Source organism: Rutidosis leptorrhynchoides, chromosome 2 (assembly GCF_046630445.1).
Source record: "Rutidosis leptorrhynchoides isolate AG116_Rl617_1_P2 chromosome 2, CSIRO_AGI_Rlap_v1, whole genome shotgun sequence".
NCBI classification, from domain to species: domain Eukaryota; kingdom Viridiplantae; phylum Streptophyta; class Magnoliopsida; order Asterales; family Asteraceae; genus Rutidosis; species Rutidosis leptorrhynchoides.
In genome coordinates, this window is record NC_092334.1 from 570,276,622 (window position 1) to 570,300,845 (window position 24,224).

General features: G+C 34.6%; 1 pseudogene; it reads right to left on the minus strand.

Annotated features, from left to right (window-relative positions):
- LOC139889809 (uncharacterized) overlaps positions 1-24,224 on the minus strand; it is a 68,244-nt pseudogene that overhangs the window by 13,903 nt on the left and 30,117 nt on the right.

Consider the following 24,224-nt stretch of genomic DNA (forward strand, 5'->3'; position numbering starts at 1 on the left):
GATATACAATATTGTAGGAAAGCACGTAGATGCATCGGAGATGATAAACACGAGGTTTGATTCACAAAAATACCCCCGAACATTACCCATAATTTTCTTGGCAATAACCCATAATTTTCTTAGCTCTAGCTCGCTTGGAAACCATTTTGAAAGTGACAAGCTCATAACCTCGTCGTAGTATTTTATGTATAATACTAATTAATAATAATAATAAGATTAATAATAATAATAATAATAATAATAATAATAATAATAATAATAATAATAATAATAATAATAAAATAAATACGGAGTAATATGTATGTGTGTGTGTTAATGTGTCGAGCAAAATGCCATTTTATAGCATCAGGCCAGACTTTTGCCTCCATGCGATCGCATGGATTTATAAGCTTGTGGCCATGCGATCGCATGGCCTCAGATTCCAGCTCACAAAATTTTGTTTTCTTGTTTGTCAACATAATATTAAATTAATATAAATATAATTTATATAATTTATATAATTAATTATATATTATATTAAATTCACGTGCATAGTTGACTTGTAATTTTTGTTCCGATAAGTCGTACGTCATCACTCGACTTATGTCCCGGTTCCGGTTTTTCGAATGTCCTTTCGTACCTTTAGAACACTTGCATTTTACGTTTCGTGTCACGTACCTTTGTCAAAATATAGCCTTAAATTATTCATAAACTATACCACTCATAGTATAACTTAAACTTTCAAATGTTTTGGTCATTTACTTCTATAAATCATCGTCTCGCTATTTGTTAATATATATATAATATATACATTTTCATTTTGAAATAGTGTTTTACTGTAGCAAAGTCAAATTTTACTGTAGCAATTCACTGTAGCAAAGTCAAATTTCACTGTAGCAAATAGTGATTTTCGAAAACACTGTAGCATTTTGAGTAATGTGGCAATTTGAAAACACTGTAGCAAATTAGTGTTTAACTGGTTCATCTTAAACGCTTTAGTTAACTTATCTAAATATCAATTGAATCAATAAACGAATGTTACTATCGTTTATTATATATATGTATATATCTTTTTAATATACATAAATTAGTTTTTAAATACACATTGGAAGTTATTTATAAATAAATTTTAATAATAAATATTTCAACTTATCATATACATTCAAATAGATATTTAAACTAATAAGTTTAATGTACGTTATCAAACAATTAATACATTGTTACCTTTTCATGTTATAGTATATATGTATCTATTTACATATAATTGTTCGCGAATCGTCGAAAACAACCGAAGGGTATTTAAATATATAAAAGTAATTCAAAAATTTTGAGATTCAGTTTTACAGACTTTGCTTATCGTGTCGAAAATGTTAATCATACAAAGATTAAGTTTAAGTTTAGTCAAAATTTCTGGGTCATCACAGTGAATATGTAGATTTTATACATAGATATAGTTACACTATAAAATTGATTGAGATATAGTAGATAGACAAAAACAGTGGCTTAAATATCTTAATTACACTGTGGAAATAGTGACGCAAATCACATTCAATTACAGTAAATAAATATTGATGATTATCAATCATAAACAATGATACATGTGTGTTTGCTGTTCGTCAATAGAAGTAGACAATAGTGGTATTGAGTGGTTGATCTTGGAAGGTAAATGATAACAAAAACAGTGATATATGGTGGCCAACATCATATATGTGAATGACATATATATATTATTAAATTGCAACGAATTGTAAGAGTAATAATAGATGGTGGTGGCCAGTTCTTGGAATACAAAAGCAACTAAACAAAAATAGTTAAAGGGTGAGAAGTGAGGATACTAGGGAAGAAAAAGAATGAAAAGAATAGTATATATAAAAAAACAAGTGGGTTTGGGATATATATATCTATGTATCTTATAATAACAATTTGGTAAAGTCACTGGATGTATGCATATATATAAAGTGATATGCTGAGTTTGACAAAGACTAAAACAAAATAGGTGTTAAATGTCTTCATAATTCAAATGTGCATTTATATAAAATTAATTAAAGTAGCTGTAAGTTGGAGTATCTTACCGACACTATTATGCTTTTAATAAATTTACGAATCAACGTTTATTTAAAGTTCTCATAAGTTTATATTATACTTATTTGATAACAAATGGAATGACAATTGAATGTTATTATAAACGTATACAAAGTCTATTAAATATATATATATATATATATTTCTATTTACAAATAATTGTTCGTGAATCGTCGAGAACAGTCGAAGGTTAAATGAATATATGAAACAGTTCAAAATTTTTGAGAGTCAACCTAACAGACTTTGCTTATTGTGTCGGAATTATAAAATCGTATCGAGAGTTTGATTTAAAATTAGTCAAAATTTTTCGGGTCACTACAAACACGATGTTGATAACAGCTTGTGCTTCATCTACTTTACCATCTTTACATAATGCATCCACTAGTACACTGTAGGTTTGCACATTTAAAGAGATCCTTTCATCCTCCATTTCTTTTAGTATGTTATAAACCTCATCCCAACGACCTAAATTACAAAGACCATGAATCAAAGAGGTGTATGTGATGACATCCGGTAGAATCCCTTTGCGAAACACCATCTTTTTGAAAAGATTAAAAGCATCATCAATCATTTGGTCTATGCAAAGACTGTCAATGATGGTATTATATGCAATGACATCAGCTTTACAACCTCGTTCATCCATTAGCTTAAGCAAAGCGATAGCAGTATCATTGTTTCCGATCCTACAAAGTCCCTTAATCATTGTGTTATACATAACTACATCAGGCTCACAAAGATTCGGTTTATTAAGTTTTTTTAAGAATATTTCAGCTTCAAGAATCCTATCTTCTATAATAAGTCCATCTAATAGTGCACTAAAAATGAACAAATTTGGTACAATGGCTTGTTTGAAGCAAATACCTAGAAGTGAAAAACCGTCACTGGTATGGTGCAAGTGGCAACTGAAATGTCCCGTTCTTATTGATTAAAAACGTTCCATATTAATTGATTTCGTTGCGAGGTTTTGACCTCTATATGAGACGTTTTTCAAAGACTGCATTCATTTTAAAACAAACCATAACCTTTATTTCACCAATAAAGGTTTAAAAAGCTTTACGTAGATTATCAAATAATGATAATCTAAAATATCCTGTTTACACACGACCATTACATAATGGTTTACAATACAAATATGTTACAACAAAATAAGTTTCTTGAATGCAGTTTTTACACAATATCATACAAGCATGGACTCCAAATCTTGTCCTTATTTAAGTATGCGACAGCGGAAGCTCTTAATAATCACCTGAGAATAAACATGCTTAAAATGTCAACAAAAATGTTGGTGAGTTATAGGTTTAACCTATATATATCAAATCATAATAATAGACCACAAGATTTCATATTTCAATACACATCCCATACATAGAGATAAAAATCATTCATATGGTGAACACCTGGTAACCGACATTAACAACATGCATATATAAGAATATCCCATCATTCCGGGACACCCTTCGGATATGATATAAATTTCGAAGTACTAAAGCATCCGGTACTTTGGATGGGGTTTGTTAGGCCCAATAGATCTATCTTTAGGATTCGCGTCAATTAGGGTGTCTGTTCCCTAATTCTTAAATTACCAGACTTAATAAAAAGGGGCATATTCGATTTCAATAATTCAACCATAGAATGTAGTTTCACGTACTTGTGTCTATTTTGTAAATCATTTATAAAACCTGCATGTATTCTCATCCCAAAAATATTAGATTTTAAAAGTGGGACTATAACTCACTTTCACAGATTTTTACTTCGTCGGGAAGTAAGACTTGGCCACTGGTTGATTCACGAACCTATAACAATATATACATATATATCAAAGTATGTTCAAAATATATTTACAACACTTTTAATATATTTTGATGTTTTACGTTTATTAAGTCAGCTATCATCGTTAGTAACCTACAACTAGTTGTCCACAGTTAGATGTACAGAAATAAATCGATAAATATTATCTTGAATCAATCCACGACCCAGTGTATACATATCTCAGTATTGATCACAACTCAAACTATATATATTTTGTAATCAACCTCAACCCTGTATAGCTAACTCCAACATTCACATATAGAGTGTCTATGGTTGTTCCGAAATATATATAGATGTGTCGACAAGATAGGTCGAAACATTGTATACGTGTCTATGGTATCTCAAGATTACATAATATACAATACAAGTTGATTAAGTTATGGTTGGAATAGATTTGTTACCAATTTTCACGTAGCTAAAATGAGAAAAATTATCCAATCTTGTTTTACCCATAACTTCTTCATTTTAAATCCGTTTTGAGTGAATTAAATTGCTATGGTTTCATATTGAACTCTATTTTATGAATCTAAACAGAAAAAGTATAGGTTTATAGTCAGAAAAATAAGTTACAAGTCGTTTTTGTAAAGGTAGTCATTTCAGTCGAAAGAACGACGTCTAGATGACCATTTTAGAAAACATACTTCCACTTTGAGTTTAACCATAATTTTTGGATATAGTTTCATGTTCATAATAAAAATCATTTTCTCAGAATAACAACTTTTAAATCAAAGTTTATCATAGTTTTTAATTAACTAACCCAAAACAGCCCGCGGTGTTACTACGACGGCGTAAATCCAGTTTTACGGTGTTTTTCGTGTTTCCAGGTTTTAAATCATTAAGTTAGCATATCATATAGATATAGAACATGTGTTTAGTTGATTTTAAAAGTCAAGTTAGAAGGATTAACTTTTGTTTGCGAACAAGTTTAGAATTAACTAAACTATGTTCTAGTGATTACAAGTTTAAACCTTCGAATAAGATAGCTTTTTTTGTATGAATCGAATGATGTTATGAACATCATTACTACCTTAAGTTCCTTGGATAAACCTACTGAGAAATAGAAAAATGGATCTAGCTTCAACGGATCCTTGGATGGCTCGAAGTTCTTGAAGCAGAATCATGACACGAAAACAAGTTCAAGTAAGATCATCACTTGAAATAAGATTGTTATAGTTATAGAAATTGAACCAAAGTTTGAATATGATTATTACCTTATATTAGAATGATAACATACTATAAGAAACAAAGATTTCTTGAGGTTGGATGATCACCTTACAAGATTGGAAGTGAGCTAGCAAACTTGAAAGTATTCTTGATTTTATGTAACTAGAACTTGTAGAATATATGAAGAACACTTAGAACTTGAAGATAGAACTTGAGAGAGATCAATTATATGAAGAAAATTGAAGAATGAAAGTGTTTGTAAGTGTTTTTGGTCATTGGTGTATGGATTAGATATAAAGGATATGTAATTTTGTTTTCATGTAAATAAGTCATGAATGATTACTCATATTTTTGTAATTTTATAAGATATTTCATGCTAGTTGCCAAATGATGGTTCCCACATGTGTTAGGTGACTCACATGGGCTGCTAAGAGCTGATCATTGGAGTGTATATACCAATAGTACATACATCTAAAAGCTGTGTATTGTACGAGTACGAATACGGGTGCATACGAGTAGAATTGTTGATGAAACTGAACGAGGATGTAATTGTAAGCATTTTTGTTAAGTAGAAGTATTTTGATAAGTGTTTTGAAGTCTTTCAAAAGTGTATAAATACATATTAAAACACTACATGTATATACATTTTAACTGAGTCGTTAAGTCATCGTTAGTCGTTACATGTAAGTGTTGTTTTGAAACCTTTAGGTTAACGATCTTGTTAAATGTTGTTAACCCAATTTTTATAATATCAAATGAGATTTTAAATTATTATATTATCATGATATTATCATGTATGAATATCTCTTAATATGATATATATACATTAAATGTCTTTACAACGATAATCGTTACATATATGTCTCGTTTAAAAATCATTAAGTTAGTAGTCTTATTTTTACATATGTAGTTCATTGTTAATATACTTAATGATATGTTTACTTATCATAGTATCATGTTAACTATATATATATCCATATATATGTCATCATATAGTTTTTACAAGTTTTAACGTTCGTGAATCACCGGTCAACTTGGGTGGTCAATTGTCTATATGAAACATATTTCAATTAATCAAGTCTTAACAAGTTTGATGGCTTAACATGTTGGAAACATTTAATCATGTAAATATCAATCTCAATTAATATATATAAACATGGAAAAGTTCGGGTCACTACAGTACCTACCCGTTAAATAAATTTCGTCCCGAAATTTTAAGCTGTTGAAGGTGTTGACGAATCTTCTGGAAATAGATGCGGGTATTTCTTCTTCATCTGATCTTCACGCTCCCAGGTGAACTCGGGTCCTCTATGAGCATTCCATCGAACCTTAATAATTGGTATCTTGTTTTGCTTAAGTCTTTTAACCTCACGATCCATTATTTCGACGGGTTCTTCGATGAATTGAAGTTTTTCGTTGATTTGGATTTCATCTAATGGAATAGTGAGATCTTCTTTAGCAAAACATTTCTTCAAATTCGAGACGTGGAAAGTGTTATGTACAGCCGCGAGTTGTTGAGGTAACTCAAGTCGGTAAGCTACTGGTCCGACACGATCAATAATCTTGAATGGTCCAATATACCTTGGATTTAATTTCCCTCGTTTACCAAATCGAACAACGCCTTTCCAAGGTGCAACTTTAAGCATGACAATCTCTCCAATTTCAAATTCTATATCTTTTCTTTTAATGTCAGCGTAGCTCTTTTGTCGACTTTGGGCGGTTTTCAACCGTTGTTGAATTTGGATGATCTTCTCGGTAGTTTCTTGTATAATCTCCGGACCCGTAATCTGTCTATCCCCCACTTCACTCCAACAAATCGGAGACCTGCACTTTCTACCATAAAGTGCTTCAAACGGCGCCATCTCAATGCTTGAATGGTAGCTGTTGTTGTAGGAAAATTCTGCTAACGGTAGATGTCGATCCCAACTGTTTCCGAAATCAATAACACATGCTCGTAGCATGTCTTCAAGCGTTTGTATCGTCCTTTCACTCTACCCATCAGTTTGTGGATGATAGGCAGTACTCATGTCTAGACGAGTTCCTAATGCTTGCTGTAATGTCTGCCAGAATCTTGAAATAAATCTGCCATCCCTATCAGAGATAATAGAGATTGGTATTCCATGTCTGGAGACGACTTCCTTCAAATACAGTCGTGCTAACTTCTCCATCTTGTCATCTTCTCTTATTGGCAGGAAGTGTGCTGGTTTGGTGAGACGATCAACTATTACCCAAATAGTATCAAAACCACTTGCAGTCCTTGGCAATTTAGTGATGAAATCCATGGTAATGTTTTCCCATTTCCATTCCGGGATTTCGGGTTGTTGAAGTAGACCTGATGGTTTATGATGCTCAGCTTTGACCTTAGAACACGTCAAACATTCTCCTACGTATTTAGCAACATCGGCTTTCATACCCGGCCACCAAAAATGTTTCTTAAGATCCTTGTACATCTTCCCCGTTCCAGGATGTATTGAGTATCTGGTTTTATGAGCTTCTCTAAGTACCATTTCTCTCATATCTCCAAATTTTGGTACCCAAATTCTTTCAGCCCTATACCGGGTTTCGTCTTCCCGAATATTAAGATGCTTCTCCGATCCTTTGGGTATTTCATCCTTTAAATTTCCCTCTTTTAAAACTCCTTGTTACGCCTCCTTTATTTGAGTAGTAAGGTTATTGTGAATCATTATATTCATAGATTTTACTCGAATGGGTTCTCTGTCCTTTCTGCTCAAGGCATCGGCTACCACATTTGCCTTCCCCGGGTGGTAACGAAACTCAAAGTCGTAATCATTAAACAATTCAATCCACCTACGCTGCCTCATATTCAGTTGTTTCTGATTAAATATGTGCTGAAGACTTTTGTGATCGGTATATATAATACTTTTGACCCCATATAAGTAGTGCCTCCAAGTCTTTAATGTAAAAACAACCGCGCCTAATTCCAAATCATGTGTCGTATAATTTTGCTCGTGAATCTTCAATTGTCTAGACGCATAAGCAATCACCTTCGTTCGTTGCATTAATACACAACCGAGACCTTGCTTTGATGCGTCACAATAAATCACAAAATCATCATTCCCTTCAGGCAATGACAATATAGGTGCCGTAGTTAGCTTTTTCTTCAATAACTAAAACGCTTTCTCTTGTTCATCCTTCCATTCAAATTTCTTCCCTTTATGCGTTAATGCAGTCAAGGGTTTTGCTATTTTAGAAAAGTCTTGGATGAACCTTCTGTAGTAACCAGCTAGTCCTAAAAACTGGCGTATGTGTTTCGGAGTTTTTGGGGTTTCCCACTTTTCAACAGTTTCTATCTTTGCCGGATCCACCTTAATACCTTTTTTGTTCACTATGTGACCGAGGAATTGAACTTCTTCCAAACAAAATGCACACTTTGAAAATTTAGCGTACAATTCTTCCTTCCTCAATACTTCTAACACCTTTCTCAAATGTTCACCGTGTTCTTGGTCATTCTTTGAGTAAATAAGTATGTCATCAATGAAAACAATGACAAACTTGTCAAGGTATGGTTCACACACTCGGTTCATAAGGTCCATGAACACAGCTGGTGCATTAGTTAAACCAAACGGCATGACCATAAACTCATAATGACCGTAACGTGTTCTGAAAGCAGTCTTTGGAATATAATCTTCTTTCACCCGCATTTGATGATACCCGGAACGTAAGTCAATCTTTGAATAAACAGACGAGCCTTGTAGTTGATCAAATAAGTCATCGATTCTCGGTAGTAGGTAGCGGTTCTTGATGGTAAGTTTGTTCAACTCTCGGTAGTCGATACACAACCTGAATGTACCATCTTTCTTCTTGACAAACAAAACAGGAGCTCCCCACGGTGATGTGCTTGGTCGAATGAAACCACGCTCTAAAAGTTCTTGTAATTGACTTTACAGTTCTTTCATCTCGCTGGGTGCGAGTCTGTAAGGAGCAAGAGCTATTGGTGCAGCTCCTGGTACAAGATCTATTTGAAATTCAATGGATCGATGTGGGGGTAATCCCGGTAATTCTTTCGGAAATACATCGGGAAATTCTTTTGCAATGGGAACATCATTGATGCTCTTTTCTTCAGTTTGTACTTTCTCGACGTGTGCTAGAACAGCATAGCAACCTTTTCTTATTAGTTTTTGTGCCTTCAAATTACTAATAAGATGTAGCTTCGTGTTGCCCTTTTCTCCGTACACCATTAAGGGTTTTCCTTTTTCTCGTATAATGCGAATTGCATTTTCGAACAAACGATCTCTGCTTTCACTTCTTTCAACCAGTCTATACCGATTATCAAATCAAAACTCCCTAACTCTACTGGTATCAAATCAATCTTAAATGTTTCGCTAACCAGTTTAATTTCTCGATTCCGACATATATTATCTGCTGAAATTAATTTACCATTTGCTAATTCGAGTAAAAATTTACTATCCAAAGGCGTCAATGGACAACTTAATTTAGCACAAAAATCTCTACTCATATAGCTTCTATCCGCACCCGAGTCAAATAAAACGTAAGCAGATTTATTGTCAATAAGAAACGTACCCGTAACAAGCTCCGGGTCTTCCTGTGCCTCTGCCGCATTAATATTGAAAACTCTTTCGCGGCCTTGTCCATTTGTGTTCTCCTGGTTCGGGCAATTTCTAATAATGTGGCCCGGTTTTCCACATTTATAACAAACTACATTGGCATAACTTGCTCCGACACTACTTGCTCCGCCATTACTCGTTCCGACACCATTTGTTCCTTTCGTTCTATTAACCCCTGGTCCCTAGACCTCACACTTAGCCGCGCTATGACCATTTCTTTTACACTTGTTGCAAAATTTGGTGCAGAACCCCGAGTGATACTTTTCACACCTTTGGCATAGCTGCTTCTGATTGTTGTTGTTGTTGCGGTTATTATTGTTGTTGGGATGATTGTTGTAGTTGCTGTTGCTGTTGTTGTTGTTGTTGTTGTTGTTGTTGGGCCGTTTGTTGTGGTTGCGATTGATGTTGCGATTGTTGGGATAATTGTTGCGATTATTGTTGTAATTGCTGTTGTTGTTTTATTGGTGATTCTTATCACCGTTTTCCTCCCACTTTCTTTTGACTTGCTTCACATTGGCCTCTTCAGCAGTCTGTTCTTTAATTCTTTCTTCAATCTGGTTCACTAGTTTGTGAGCCATTCTACATGCCTGTTGTATGGAGGCGGGTTCGTGTGAACTTATATCTTCTTGGATTCTTTCCGGTAATCCTTTCACAAACGCGTCAATCTTCTCTTCCTCATCTTCGAATGCTCCCGGACACAATAGGCACAATTCTGTGAATCGTCTTTCGTACGTGGTAATATCAAATCCTTAGGTTCGTAACCCTCTAAGTTCTGTCTTGAGCTTATTGACCTCGGTTCTGGGACGGTACTTCTCGTTCATCAAATGCTTGAATGCTGACCACGGTAGTGCGTACGCATCGTCTTGTCCCACTTGCTCTAGATAGGTATTCCACCATGTTAACGCAGAACCTGTGAAGGTATGCGTAGCGTACTTCACTTTGTCCTCTTCAGTACACTTACTTATGGCAAACACTGATTCGACCTTCTCGGTCCACCGTTTCAATCCGATCGGTCCTTCGGTTCCATCAAATTCCAAAGGTTTGCAGGCAGTGAATTCTTTGTAGGTGCATCCTACACGATTTCCTGTACTGCTAGATCCAAGGTTATTGTTGGTATGTAGCGCAGCCTGTACTGCGGCTATGTTTAAAGCTAGAAAAGTACGGAATTCCTCTTCATTCATATTCACGGTGTGTCGAGTAGTCGGTGCCATTTCCTTCAAAATAGTTAAATGGAACAAGTTAATCATACAGAATATTAAGAGTAGTTAATAGTATTTCGTAGCATAATATGAACTCATTTATAAAAGCTTTTTCTTCATATTAGCGTTTTATAAGTTTAAATTCGGGTAGTACCTACCCGTTAAGTTCATACTTAGTAGCTAATATACAATTCAACTACTACAATTCTATATGAAAAACTGATTATAATAATATTTCGCGTTCAAACTTTTACACAATATTTTACAAACTTACAATACCGCTTATTTTACATATAGCATGAAATATAGAACACAATAAATTTGATACAAGATGGTTGTGAAGATAATTATAGCTAGTACACAAGTCGTTCAGCAAAGGCAATAAAGACACGTAATTCATACGTCCAGAAACAAGTCATGCATTCTGGTTTTACTAGGATTACTTCCCATCCTTGGTCTTGTGGAACATAACCGTTATGGCCGTTGATAAGACAGCGTGTTGTAACGTCGTCAAAGGGACGAGGGTTACGTAATGTCCAACAGTCCCGTAACAATCTAAAAACCTCATTTCTTACCCCAATTACCAACTCCGTCACTTGTGGGAACGTTTTGTTTAATAGTTGTAGCCCGATGTTCTTGTTCTCACTTTGGTGAGAAGCGAACATTACTAATCTGTAAGCATAACATGCTTATTTATGTTGCATGTTAGCCGCTTTTTCTAAATCACGAAGTCCAATATTCGGATATATTGAGTCAAAATAATTTCTTAACCCATTGCGTAAAATAGCATTTGGGTTCCCCGCAATATATGCATCAAAGTAAACACATCGTAACTTATGGATTTCCCAATGTGATATCCCCCATCTTTCGAACGAAAGCCTTTTATAAACCAAGGCATTCTTGGAACGTTCTTCGAATGTCTTACAAACTGATCTCGCCTTAAATAGTTGTGCCGAAAAATTCTGACCGACTCTAGACAAGATTTCATCAATCATGTCTCCGGGTAGGTCTCTTAAAATATTGGGTTCTCTATCCATTTTGTGTTTTTTTACTGTAAAATAGACAAGAGTTAGATTCATAAAAAAAATACTTATTAATACAAGCAATTTTTACATATATCATAAAGCATAAGCACACTATATTACATATATTACACCACACGAATACAACTATCTTATTCCGACTCGCTTGTTTCTTCTTCTTCAGTTTTGGTTCGTTTTGCCAAGTTTCTAGGGATATATGATGTTCCCCTAATACGAGCCGTCATTTTCCACATTGGTTTAGAAAAACCTGGTGGTTTAGAGGTTCCCGGGTCATTGTTACAACTTAAGGACTTCGGGGGTTGTCGATACATATAAAGTTTATCGGGGTTGGAATTAGATTTCTCTATTTTTATGCCCTTTCCCTTATTATTTTCTTTTGCCTTTTTAAATTCAGTTGGGGTAATTTCTATAACATCATCGGAATACTCGTCGGAATCCGATTCATCGGAGAATTGGTAATCCTCCCAATATTTTGCTTCCTTGGCGGTAACACCATTGACCATAATTAACCTTGGTCGGTTGGTTGAGGATTTTATTTTACTTAACCGTTTTATTATTTCCCCCACCGATTCTATTTCTTCATCCGGTTCCGATTCTTCTTCCGGTTCCGACTCTTCTTCCGGTTCCTCTTCGGGAACTTGTGAATCAGTCCACGAATCATTCCAATTTACATTTGACTCTTCATTATTATTAGGTGAGTCAATGGGACTTGTTCTAGAGGTAGACATCTATCACATAATATCAAACGCGTTAAGAGATTAATATATCACATAATATTCACATGTTAAAAATATATAGTTTCCAACAAAATTTGTTAAGCAATCATTTTTCAAGTAAACACGGTCAAAGTCCAGACTCACTAATGCATCCTAACAAACTCGATAAGACACACTAATGCAAAATTCTGGTTCTCTAAGACCAACGCTCGGATACCAACTGAAATGTCCCGTTCTTATTGATTAAAAACGTTCCATATTAATTGATTTCGTTGCGAGGTTTTGACCACTATATGAGACGTTTTTCAAAGACTGCATTTATTTTAAAACAAACCATAACCTTTATTTCATCAACAAAGGTTTAAAAAGCTTTACGTAGATTATCAAATAATGATAATCTAAAATATCCTGTTTACACACTGAAATGTCCCGTTCTTATTGATTAAAAACGTTTCATATTAATTGATTTCGTTGCGAGGTTTTGACCTCTATATGAGACGTTTTTCAAAGACTGCATTCATTTTTAAAACAAACCATAACCTTTATTTCATAAATAAAGGTTTAAAAAGCTTTACGTAGATTATCAAATAATGATAATCTAAAATATCCTGTTTACACACGACCATTACATAACGGTTTACAATACAAATATGTTACATCGAAATCAGTTTCTTGAATGCAGTTTTTACACAATATCATACAAACATGGACTCCAAATCATGTCCTTATTTTAGTATGCAACAGCGGAAGCTCTTAGTATTCACCTGAGAATAAACATGCTTTAAACGTCAACAAAAATGTTGGTGAGTTATAGGTTTAACCTATATATATCAAATCATAATAATAGACCAGAAGATTTCATATTTCAATACACATCCCATACATAGAGATAAAAATCATTCATATGGTGAACACCTGGTAACCGACAATAACAAGATGCATATATAAGAATATCCCCATCATTCCGGTACACCCTTCGGATATGATATAAATTTCGAAGTACTAAAGCATCCGGTACTTTGGATGGGGTTTGTTAGGCCCAATAGATCTATCTTTAGGATTCGCGTCAATTAGGGTGTCTGTTCCCTAATTCTTAGATTACCAGACTTAATAAAAAGGGGCATATTCGATTTCGATAATTCAACCATAGAATGTAGTTTCACGTACTTGTGTCTATTTTGTAAATCATTTATAAAACCTGCATGTATTCTCATCCCAAAAATATTAGATTTTAAAAGTGGGACTATAACTCACTTTCACAGATTTTTACTTCGTCGGGAAGTAAGACTTGGCCACTGGTTGATTCACGAACCTATAACAATATATACATATATATCAAAGTAAGTTCAAAATATATTTACAACACTTTTAATATATTTTGATGTTTTAAGTTTATTAAGTCAGCTGTCCTCGTTAGTAACCTACAACTAGTTGTCAACAGTTAGATGTACAGAAATAAATCGATAAATATTATCTTGAATCAATCCACGACCCAGTGTATACGTATCTCAGTATTGATCACAACTCAAACTATATATATTTTGGAATCAACCTCAACCCTGTATAGCTAACTCCAACATTCACATATAGAGTGTCTATGGTTGTTCCGAAATATATATAGATGTGTCGACATGATAGGTCGAAACATTGTATACGTGTCTATGGTATCTCAAGATTACATAATATACAATACAAGTTGATTAAGTTATGGTTGGAATAGATTTGTTACCAATTTTCATGTAGCTAAAATGAGAAAAATTATCCAATCTTGTTTTACCCATAACTTCTTCATTTTAAATCCGTTTTGAGTGAATCAAATTACTATGGTTTCATATTGAACTCTATTTTATGAATCTAAACAGAAAAAGTATAGGTTTATAGTCGGAAAAATAGGTTACAAGTCGTTTTTGTAAAGGTAGTCATTTCAGTCGAAAGAACGACGTCTAGATGACCATTTTAGAAAACATACTTCCACTTTGAGTTTAACCATAATTTTTGGATATAGTTTCATGTTCATAATAAAAATCATTTTCTCAGAATAACAACTTTTAAATCAAAGTTTATCATAGTTTTTAATTAACTAACCCAAAACAGCCCGCGGTGTTACTACGACGGCGTAAATCCGGTTTTACGGTGTTTTTCGTGTTTCCAGGTTTTAAATCATTAAGTTAGCATATCATATAGATATAGAACATGTGTTTAGTTGATTTTAAAAGTCAAGTTAGAAGGATTAACTTTTGTTTGCGAACAAGTTTAGAATTAACTAAACTATGTTCTAGTGATTACAAGTTTAAACCTTCGAATAAGATAGCTTTATATGTATGAATCGAATGATGTTATGAACATCATTACTACCTTAAGTTCCTTGGATAAACCTACTGGAAAAGAGAAAAATGGATCTAGCTTCAACGGATCCTTGGATGGCTCGAAGTTCTTGAAGCAGAATCATGACACGAAAACAAGTTCAAGTAAGATCATCACTTGAAATAAGATTGTTATAGTTATAGAAATTGAACCAAAGTTTGAATATGATTATTACCTTATATTAGAATGATAACCTACTGTAAGAAACAAAGATTTCTTGAGGTTGGATGATCACCTTACAAGATTGGAAGTGAGCTAGCAAACTTGAAAGTATTCTTGATTTTATGTAACTAGAACTTGTAGAATATATGAAGAACACTTAGAACTTGAAGATAGAACTTGAGAGAGATTAATTAGATGAAGAAAATTGAAGAATGAAAGTGTTTGTAGGTGTTTTTGGTCGTTGGTGTATGGATTAGATATAAAGGATATGTAATTTTGTTTTCACGTAAATAAGTCATGAATGATTACTCATATTTTTGTAATTTTATGAGATATTTCATGCTAGTTGCCAAATTATGGTTCCCGCATGTGTTAGGTGACTCACATGGGCTGCTAAGAGCTGATCATTGGAGTGTATATACCAATAGTACATACATCTAAAAGCTGTGTATTGTACGAGTACGAATACGGGTGCATACGAGTAGAATTGTTGATGAAACTGAACGAGGATGTAATTGTAAGCATTTTTGTTAAGTAGAAGTATTTTGATAAGTGTATTGAAGTCTTTTAAAAGTGTATAAATACATATTAAAACACTACATGTATATACATTTTAACTAAGTCGTTAAGTCATCGTTAGTCGTTACATGTAAGTGTTGTTTTGAAACCTTTAGGTTAACGATCTTGTTAAATGTTGTTAACCCAATGTTTATAATATCAAATGAGATTTTAAATTATTATATTATCATGATATTATCATGTATGAATATCTCTTAATATGATATATATACATTAAATGTCTTTACAACGATAATCGTTACATATATGTCTCCTTTAAAAATCATTAAGTTAGTAGTCTTGTTTTTACATATGTAGTTCATTATTAATATACTTAATGATATGTTTACTTATCATATTATCATGTTAACTATATATATATCCATATATATGTCATCATATAGTTTTTACAAGTTTTAACGTTCGTGAATCACCGGTCAACTTGGGTGGTCAATTGTCTATATGAAACATATTTCAATTAATCAAGTCTTAACAAGTTTGATTGCTTAACATGTTGGAAACATTTAATCATGTAAATATCAATCTCAATTAATATTTATAAACATGGAAAAGTTCTGGTCACTACAGTACCTACCCGTTAAATAAATTTCGTCCCGAAATTTTAAGCAGTTGGAGGTGTTGACGAATCTTCTGGAAATAGATGCGGGTATTTCTTCTTCATCTGATCTTCACGCTCCCAGGTGAGCTCGAGTCCTCTACGAGCATTCCATCGAACCTTAACAATTGGTATCTTGTTTTGCTTAAGTCTTTTAACCTCACGATCCATTATTTCGACGGGTTCTTCGATGAATTGAAGTTTTTCATTGATTTGGATTTCATCTAACGGAATAGTGAGATCTTCTTTAGCAAAACATTTCTTCAAATTCGAGACGTGGAAAGTGTTATGTACAGCTGCGAGTTGTTGAGGTAACTCAAGTCGGTAAGCTACTGGTCCGACACGATCAATAATCTTGAATGGTCCAATAAACCTTGGATTTAATTTCCCTCGTTTACCAAATCGAACAACGCCTTTCCAAGGTGCAACTTTAAGCATGACCATCTCTCCAATTTCAAATTCTATATCTTTTCTTTTAATGTCAGCGTAGCACTTTTGTCGACTTTGAGCGGTTTTCAACCGTTGTTGAATTTGGATGATCTTCTCGGTAGTTTCTTGTATAATCTCCGGACCCGTAATCTGTCTATCCCCCACTTCACTCCAACAAATCGGAGACCTGCACTTTCTACCATAAAGTGCTTCAAACGGCGCTGTCATAACCCGTCCTTAACCATAAGAACGTGTTAGATAACGTATGATTTCATTGCGAGGTATTGACCTCTATATGCGACATTTTTAAAAGAGAAACTGCATATATTATACATTACAAACCATAACCATTATTTTTGTTACAAGCTTTAGACAATAAAAAGATGATTATCGTTTAGCGATAATCTTCGACTTACAAACTTTACATATAATGATAACAACACGATTTCGAGCATATTTTACAACACAAATCCTTGGGTATGCAGTTTTATTTTTGACACAAATATGCGTACGCAAGATCCTGCTCAAATTCAACATAATGCAGCGGAAGCTTTAGTAATCACCTGAGAATAGACATGTTTTAAAAGGTCAACATAAAGTTGGTGAGATATAGGTTTAATGCCGGCAGCAATATATATATATATATAGACCACAAGATTTCGTATATAAACAGTTTAATAAAAATATTCTAAGTGGTTGAGCACTTGGTAACCATACTTAACATTTAATCACGTCGCATATTCCCTTTATTATGAAATCTTACTACACCGTACCAAGTGTAGTCACGAAACGAAGTACTGTGCAACCGTTGAATACTGGTCGTCCAGTCCGGTTGGGGTTGTCAGGCCCGATAGATCTATCAACAGGATTCGCGTTTACAATACCGCTGTAAATAACAGTTACCAAGCTACAGGGAAGTATGCCAGTGGTACAACTCAATGTAGAATATATTTTTCAGTTACTTGTGTCCATAACATAAAACATAAAATACATGTATTCTCATCCCGAAATATTTAGAGTTTAAAAGTGGGACTATATACTCACTTTCGTCTTGAAGATATATATATAATTTGACTTGGTCTCCGGTTGATATCACGAACCTATCCATATATAATATACTTGTTATACTTTTAATACTTTGAATAATTCCTTAGTCCGTAGTTAGCAGTTCGTTGTTAGTAATTCAATTTTAATGGTTCATTTTTAGCTGTTTAATATACCCGCAATGAAATAAATAAAACCCCCAACGAAATAAATAAAACCACATCGTATATGTATTGGTCGAGATTAATCTTGACCCACGGTACCGGTGTTGTCAAATGACGTGTTGCGTACATAAAGTACCGGTGTTGTCAAATGACGTGTTGCGTACAATCATGGGATCTTATGATTAATCTTCTCGTGTTGTTTACGGGTGATCCTGAACCATATAAAATTGAATTATAAGTACATATATATAAAATATCATGTTAACTTAAAAAGATGTGATTTATTTAATTTTTTTCCAATTATTTTCGTGGCTAAACTAGTCTTGGATATCCATTTTGTTTCGGTCATAGTTTCTTCGTTACAACTCCGTTTTCGTTGATTCAACTTGCCATCTCCTTGGATCGAGTCCCTCTTTAAGACTATGAACTGTAAATACCTTAGTTTGTATTCAAAATCACACGGCATAGGTCAAACTTTAGTGAAACTTATGAAGTTAATCATTTTCCATCATGTAAACAACCTTAAATGATTATTTTTCTAAAAATACTTATACTTTGAGTTAAATCATGAAATTTTTATGTGTTATCATATTCATAGTAAAAATCATTTTTCCAGAAAATAAACCTCCAATTCAAAGTTTAAGATGGTTTTTAATAATCCAACCCAAAACAGCCCTCGGTGGCACTCCGACGTCGTAAAAACAGTTTTTAAGATAATCTTTGAAAAACCAAGTTATACCTTGTTAAATTAGCATATATTTAAGTTATATTACAGGTCTTGAAGTATTTTAAAAGTTAAGTTAGAAGGATCTATTTAGTTTGCAAACAAGTTTGAAAACATTCAAATTATGTTCTTGTTGTTAAAATTTTATACCACAAAATAAGATAGCTATATATATATATGAATCGAATAAGGTTATGAACATAGATTCTACCTCAAGTTCCTTGGACAAGGTTGTTGTAAAAGAGGAGTAAGAACCTAGAACCAAAAGGGTGATGGAAGTGGATGAAAGATTGGAAGTAAGTTGGTGTTCTTGGAAGGATTTCTTGAAGTGTTTTTGTAAGGTTTTCTTATGAGGTTTAAGTGTTGTTTTTGAAGCTAAATGATGGGGAAAATGCTTGGAGATGATCAAGTATGAAGTTAAGAGTATTTTGAGAGAGAAATGGAAGTGTAAGTATGAGAAAATGGGGTGAAGAAATGATGTGCATGCATAAAAACGTTTTTAGGTTATAAAGGAAAAAAAAGATACCTAACTTTGTTTTCTTGCTAAATAATTCATGCTACTTGACAAATGGTTGGTTCCACATGTTTCTTAATCATTTAAGGCTGCTAAGGAGCAGATTTTTATTGGTATATACCAATAGTAAATACATCTAGAAGCTGCGTATGATACGGGTACATATACCCTAGGTATACGTATAGAAATCTTTGAGAAAACGGAACGAGGATTCAAATATAGTTATCTTTTGTAAATATACTTATATTGTTTTATGTATTTAAGTCTTTAAAAGTGATTAAATACATTACTTATACGATATATGTATAAACATTATAGGTCATAAGTATTTAAGTCAAATAACGTTACGTATGGTTATCGTTTTGAAAACTTAAGTTAGTAGTTTCAAAATATACTTATAACTTATTGTTATTAATACAAAATGAGATATTAAAACATTCTTAGGTCATGTTAAATATGTATATATACATATATATACACAAACGTATAATTATCATATATTGTATAGTTCGTGATATCATCGGTCAAACTAGACGGTCAAACGTTGTGTAAAACTCTTTTCGAAAAACATAAGTCTCGACAATTTGGATTGCTTATCATGTTGGTAAGGTTTAATTTATGTAAATATTAATCTTATAAGTATAGAACGATCGAAAAAGTGTGGGTCGTTACATTACCTCCCCGTTAAATAAATTTCGTCCCGAAATTTTAAAATTGTACCTATTTTGCGTCATCGAGAAACAAGTGTGGATACTTTTGTTTCATCTGATCCTCCCGTTCCCACGTAAACTCGGGACCTCTTCGAGCATTCCAACGAACCTTAACGATCGGTATGTTGCTCTGCTTGAGCTGTTTAACTTCACGGTCCATGATTTCGATTGGTTCTTCGACGAATTGTAGTTTCTCGTCGACATGGATTTCTTCAAGAGGAATGGTGAGGTCTTCCTTTGCAAGACACTTCTTAAGGTTCGAGACGTGAAAGGTATTATGTAGTCCGGCGAGTTGTTGCGGTAACTCGAGTCGATAAGCTACCGGTCCAATGCGTTCGATGATCTTGAACGGGCCTACATATCTTGGGTTCAGTTTACCCCTTTTACCGAAACGTATTACACCTTTCCAAGGTGACACCTTTAGCATAACCATGTCACCGATCTGAAACTCTAATGGTTTCCTTCGGACATCGGCGTAGCTCTTTTGGCGACTACGGGCTGTTTTCAATCTCTCCTTGATTTGTACTATCTTTTCAGTAGTTTCATGTATGATCTCGGGACCAGTTAATTGTCGATCTCCTACTTCATTCCAACAGATAGGAGATCTACACTTCCTTCCGTACAATGCTTCGAATGGCGCAGCTTTAATGCTCGCATGATAACTATTATTATACGAGAATTCTGCTAATGGTAAATATTTATCCCATCCGTTTCCAAAATCGATCACACATGCCCTGAGCATGTCTTCAAGAGTCTGAATTGTTCTTTCACTCTGCCCGTCGGTTTGCGGATGATATGCGGTGCTCATATCCAAACGAGTTCCTAGGGCCTCCTGTAGTGATTGCCAGAACTTTGAGGTAAATCTACTATCACGATCAGATATAATGGAAATAGGTATTCCATGCCTTGAAACAATTTCCTTTATATACAATCGTAATAGTTTCTCCATTCTATCCGTTTCCTTTATAGGCAAGAAATGGGCAGATTTGGTAAGACGATCAACAATCACCCAAATGGTGTCGTATCCCCAGGCAGTCTTTGGTAACTTCGTGATGAAATCCATGGTAATACCGTCCCATTTCCATTCTGGAATTTCTGGTTGTTGAAGTAACCCTGACGGCTTCTGGTGTTCTGCTTTGACTTTGGAACAAGTTAAACATTCCCCAACATATGTTGCAACGTCTGTCTTCAAATTAGGCCACCAATAATGCGTCTTAAGATCTTGGTACATCTTTCCAACTCCAGGATGTATCGAATATCTTGTCTTATGTGCCTCGTTCAATATCAACTTCCTTAATCCACCCAACTTCGGTACCCAAATACGATTTGCAAAATATCGAATTCCATCTTCCCGCATAACGAGTTACTTCTCATACTTCTTCATTATTTCATTTCCTATATTTTCTTTAGTAAGTGCTTCTCGTTGAACTTCTTGGATTTGTGAGTTGAGATTCATGCGAATTTTTATGTTCATCGCTCGTACTCGAATTGGTTCTCGTTCCTTTCTGCTTAGAGCGTCGGCCACCACGTTCGCTTTCCCGGGATGATAACGAATTTCACAATCATAGTCATTTATTAACTCAACCCACCTACGTTGCCTCATGTTCAGCTGTTTTTGATCGAAAATATGTTGAAGGCTTTTATGATCAGTAAACACAGTGCATTTAACCCCATACAAGTAGTGTCTCCATATCTTCAATGCAAACACGACTGCTCCCAGTTCTAGATCATGCGTCGTATAATTCCGCTCGTGAATCTTTAATTATCGGGATGCATATGCAATAACTTTCTTTTGTTGCATAAGAACACAACCAAAACCTTGTCGCGAAGCGTCACAATATATTTCAAAATCATCGTTCCCTTCAGGTAACGATAAAATAGGCGCCGTAGTTAACTTCTTCTTCAGTAATTGAAATGCGTTCTCCTGCTCCGAGGTCCATTCGTATTTCTTCCCTTTTTGCGTTAATGCTGTCAACGGCTTAGCTATTCGGGAAAAATCTTGAATAAACCTTCTATAATAACCGGCTAAACCCAAAAATTGGCGTATCTGCATTGGTGTTTTAGGAGTCTCCCATTTTTCAATGGCTTCAATTTTTGCTGGATCAACCTGAATTCCTTTGCTACTAACAACGTGGCCAAGAAATTGCACTTCTTTCAACCAGAAAGCACACTTAGAAAATTTAGCGTATAGCTGTTCTTTTCTCAACAACTCTAATATCAACCTTAAATGCTGCTCATGCTCTTGCTCACTCTTGGAATAGATAAGAATGTCATCAATGAAAATGATAACAAACTTATCTAAATACGGACTACAAACTCGATTCATGAGGTCCATGAATACAGCTGGCGCATTCGTCAATCCAAACGGCATGACCAAAAATTCGTAATGACCATAACGTGTCCGAAAAGCAGTTTTCGGAATGTCCTCTTCTTTGACACGTAGTTGATGATAGCCCGATTTTAGGTCGATTTTCGAATAAACACATGATCCCTGGAGTTGATCAAATAAGTCGTCAATTATCGGTAGTGGATACCGATTTTTGATAGTTAACTTATTTAATTCACGATAATCTATACACATCCTAAAAGATCCATCTTTTTTTTTAACAAATAGAATCGGAGCTCCCCACGGTGAAGTACTTGGTCGTATGAATCCATGATCCAGTAATTCTTTTAACTGACTCTGAAGTTCTTTTAACTCGGACGGTGCAAGTCTATATGGAGCACGGGCAACCGGTGCAGCTCCTGGTACAAGATCTATTTGAAATTCTACAGATCTAAATGGAGGTAATCCCGGCAACTCTTCCGGAAATACTTCAGGAAAATCTCTTGCCACAGGCACGTCATTGATGCACTTCTCTTTTTCTTTCTTTTCGACTTTATTAACATGTGCTAAGATAGCATAGCACCCTTTCTTCAAGCACTTTTGAGCTTTCAAATAACTAATGAGTTTTAGCTTTGAGTTACCCTTTTCTCCATAAATCATTACTGGCGTTTTATTCTTACGAGGAATACGAATTGCCTTCTTGGCGCACACAACTTCAGCTCCTATTTTGGACATCCAGTCCATGCCAACTATTACATCAAAACTTCCTAATTCTACGGGTATCAAATCAATCTTAAATGTTTCTCCGGCTAAATTTATTTTACAATCACGGCAAATTTTATCGGCTTTAATTAGTTTACCATTAGCTAACTCAATCATGTACTTAGCATCTAGAGGTAATGATGAACAATTCAATTTAGCGTAAAAGCCTCTACTCACGTAACTTCTATCGGCACCAGTATCAAATATAATAGATGCGGATAAGTTATTAATGGTAAACGTACCCGTAACAAGCTCCGGGTCTTCACACGCCTCTCTAGCATTAATAACAAATGCTCTTCCACGTGCAGATCCATTATTCTTCTCTGGATTCGGACACTGGCTCTTATAGTGACCTTGTTTTCCACACCCATAACAAGTAATGGTAGCCAAAGCAGTTCTATTTGCATTGGTGGCAGGAGTCTTGGTACCATTTGTATTTGTAACGAGAGCCCTACAATCTTCAGCAAGATGACCCTTTCGATTACATTTGTTGCATACCACATTACAGTAGCCAGAGTGATGTTTGTGGCATCGGTTGCATAAAGGATTTTGTCCTTTGTAACCAAAGCTTGAACCACTACCTGCACCTTGTATGGTTTCTTGTTTCTTAAAAGATTGTTGTTGGTTACCTCGATCATAATTTCCATTCCACTTTCTTTTGTTACCTGATACCTTCACATCAGTATTGGATGCTTTCTTATCCATGATGACCTGATCCATTAGCTCGTTTGCCATGGTTATAGCTTCATGAATTGTCTTAGGTTTCGATGCTGTAACGTTTGCCTTGACCTTTTTGGGCAAACCATCTTTGTACATTTCAATCTTCCGTTCTTCGGTTGGAACCAATTCAGGACATAGCAAAACTAATTCCATGAATCGCTGATTGTAGTTGGTGATTTCAGTACCAACAACCTTCAGGCTTCGTAATTCATCTTCCAACTTCCTAACCTCGTTCCTTGGACAATACTCGTTGATTAACATTGTTTTGAATTCTTCCCAAGGAGTATCATAAGCTACATCTCCTCCTACAGCCTTCACATAATTTTTCCACCACGTGAGTGCACTATCTTGTAAAGTGCACGATGCATACTTGGTCATGTCCTTTTCAACACAACCACTTATTTTAAACACAGTCTCCATCTTTTCTATCCACCGGGTTAAACCGATCGGTCCTTCTGTTCCACTGAATGATGAGGGCTTGCAAGCTTGAAAAGTTTTGTAAGTGCACCCCACACGAGGATTTGGGTTAACTGCAGCACCTCTTGCAGCCTCG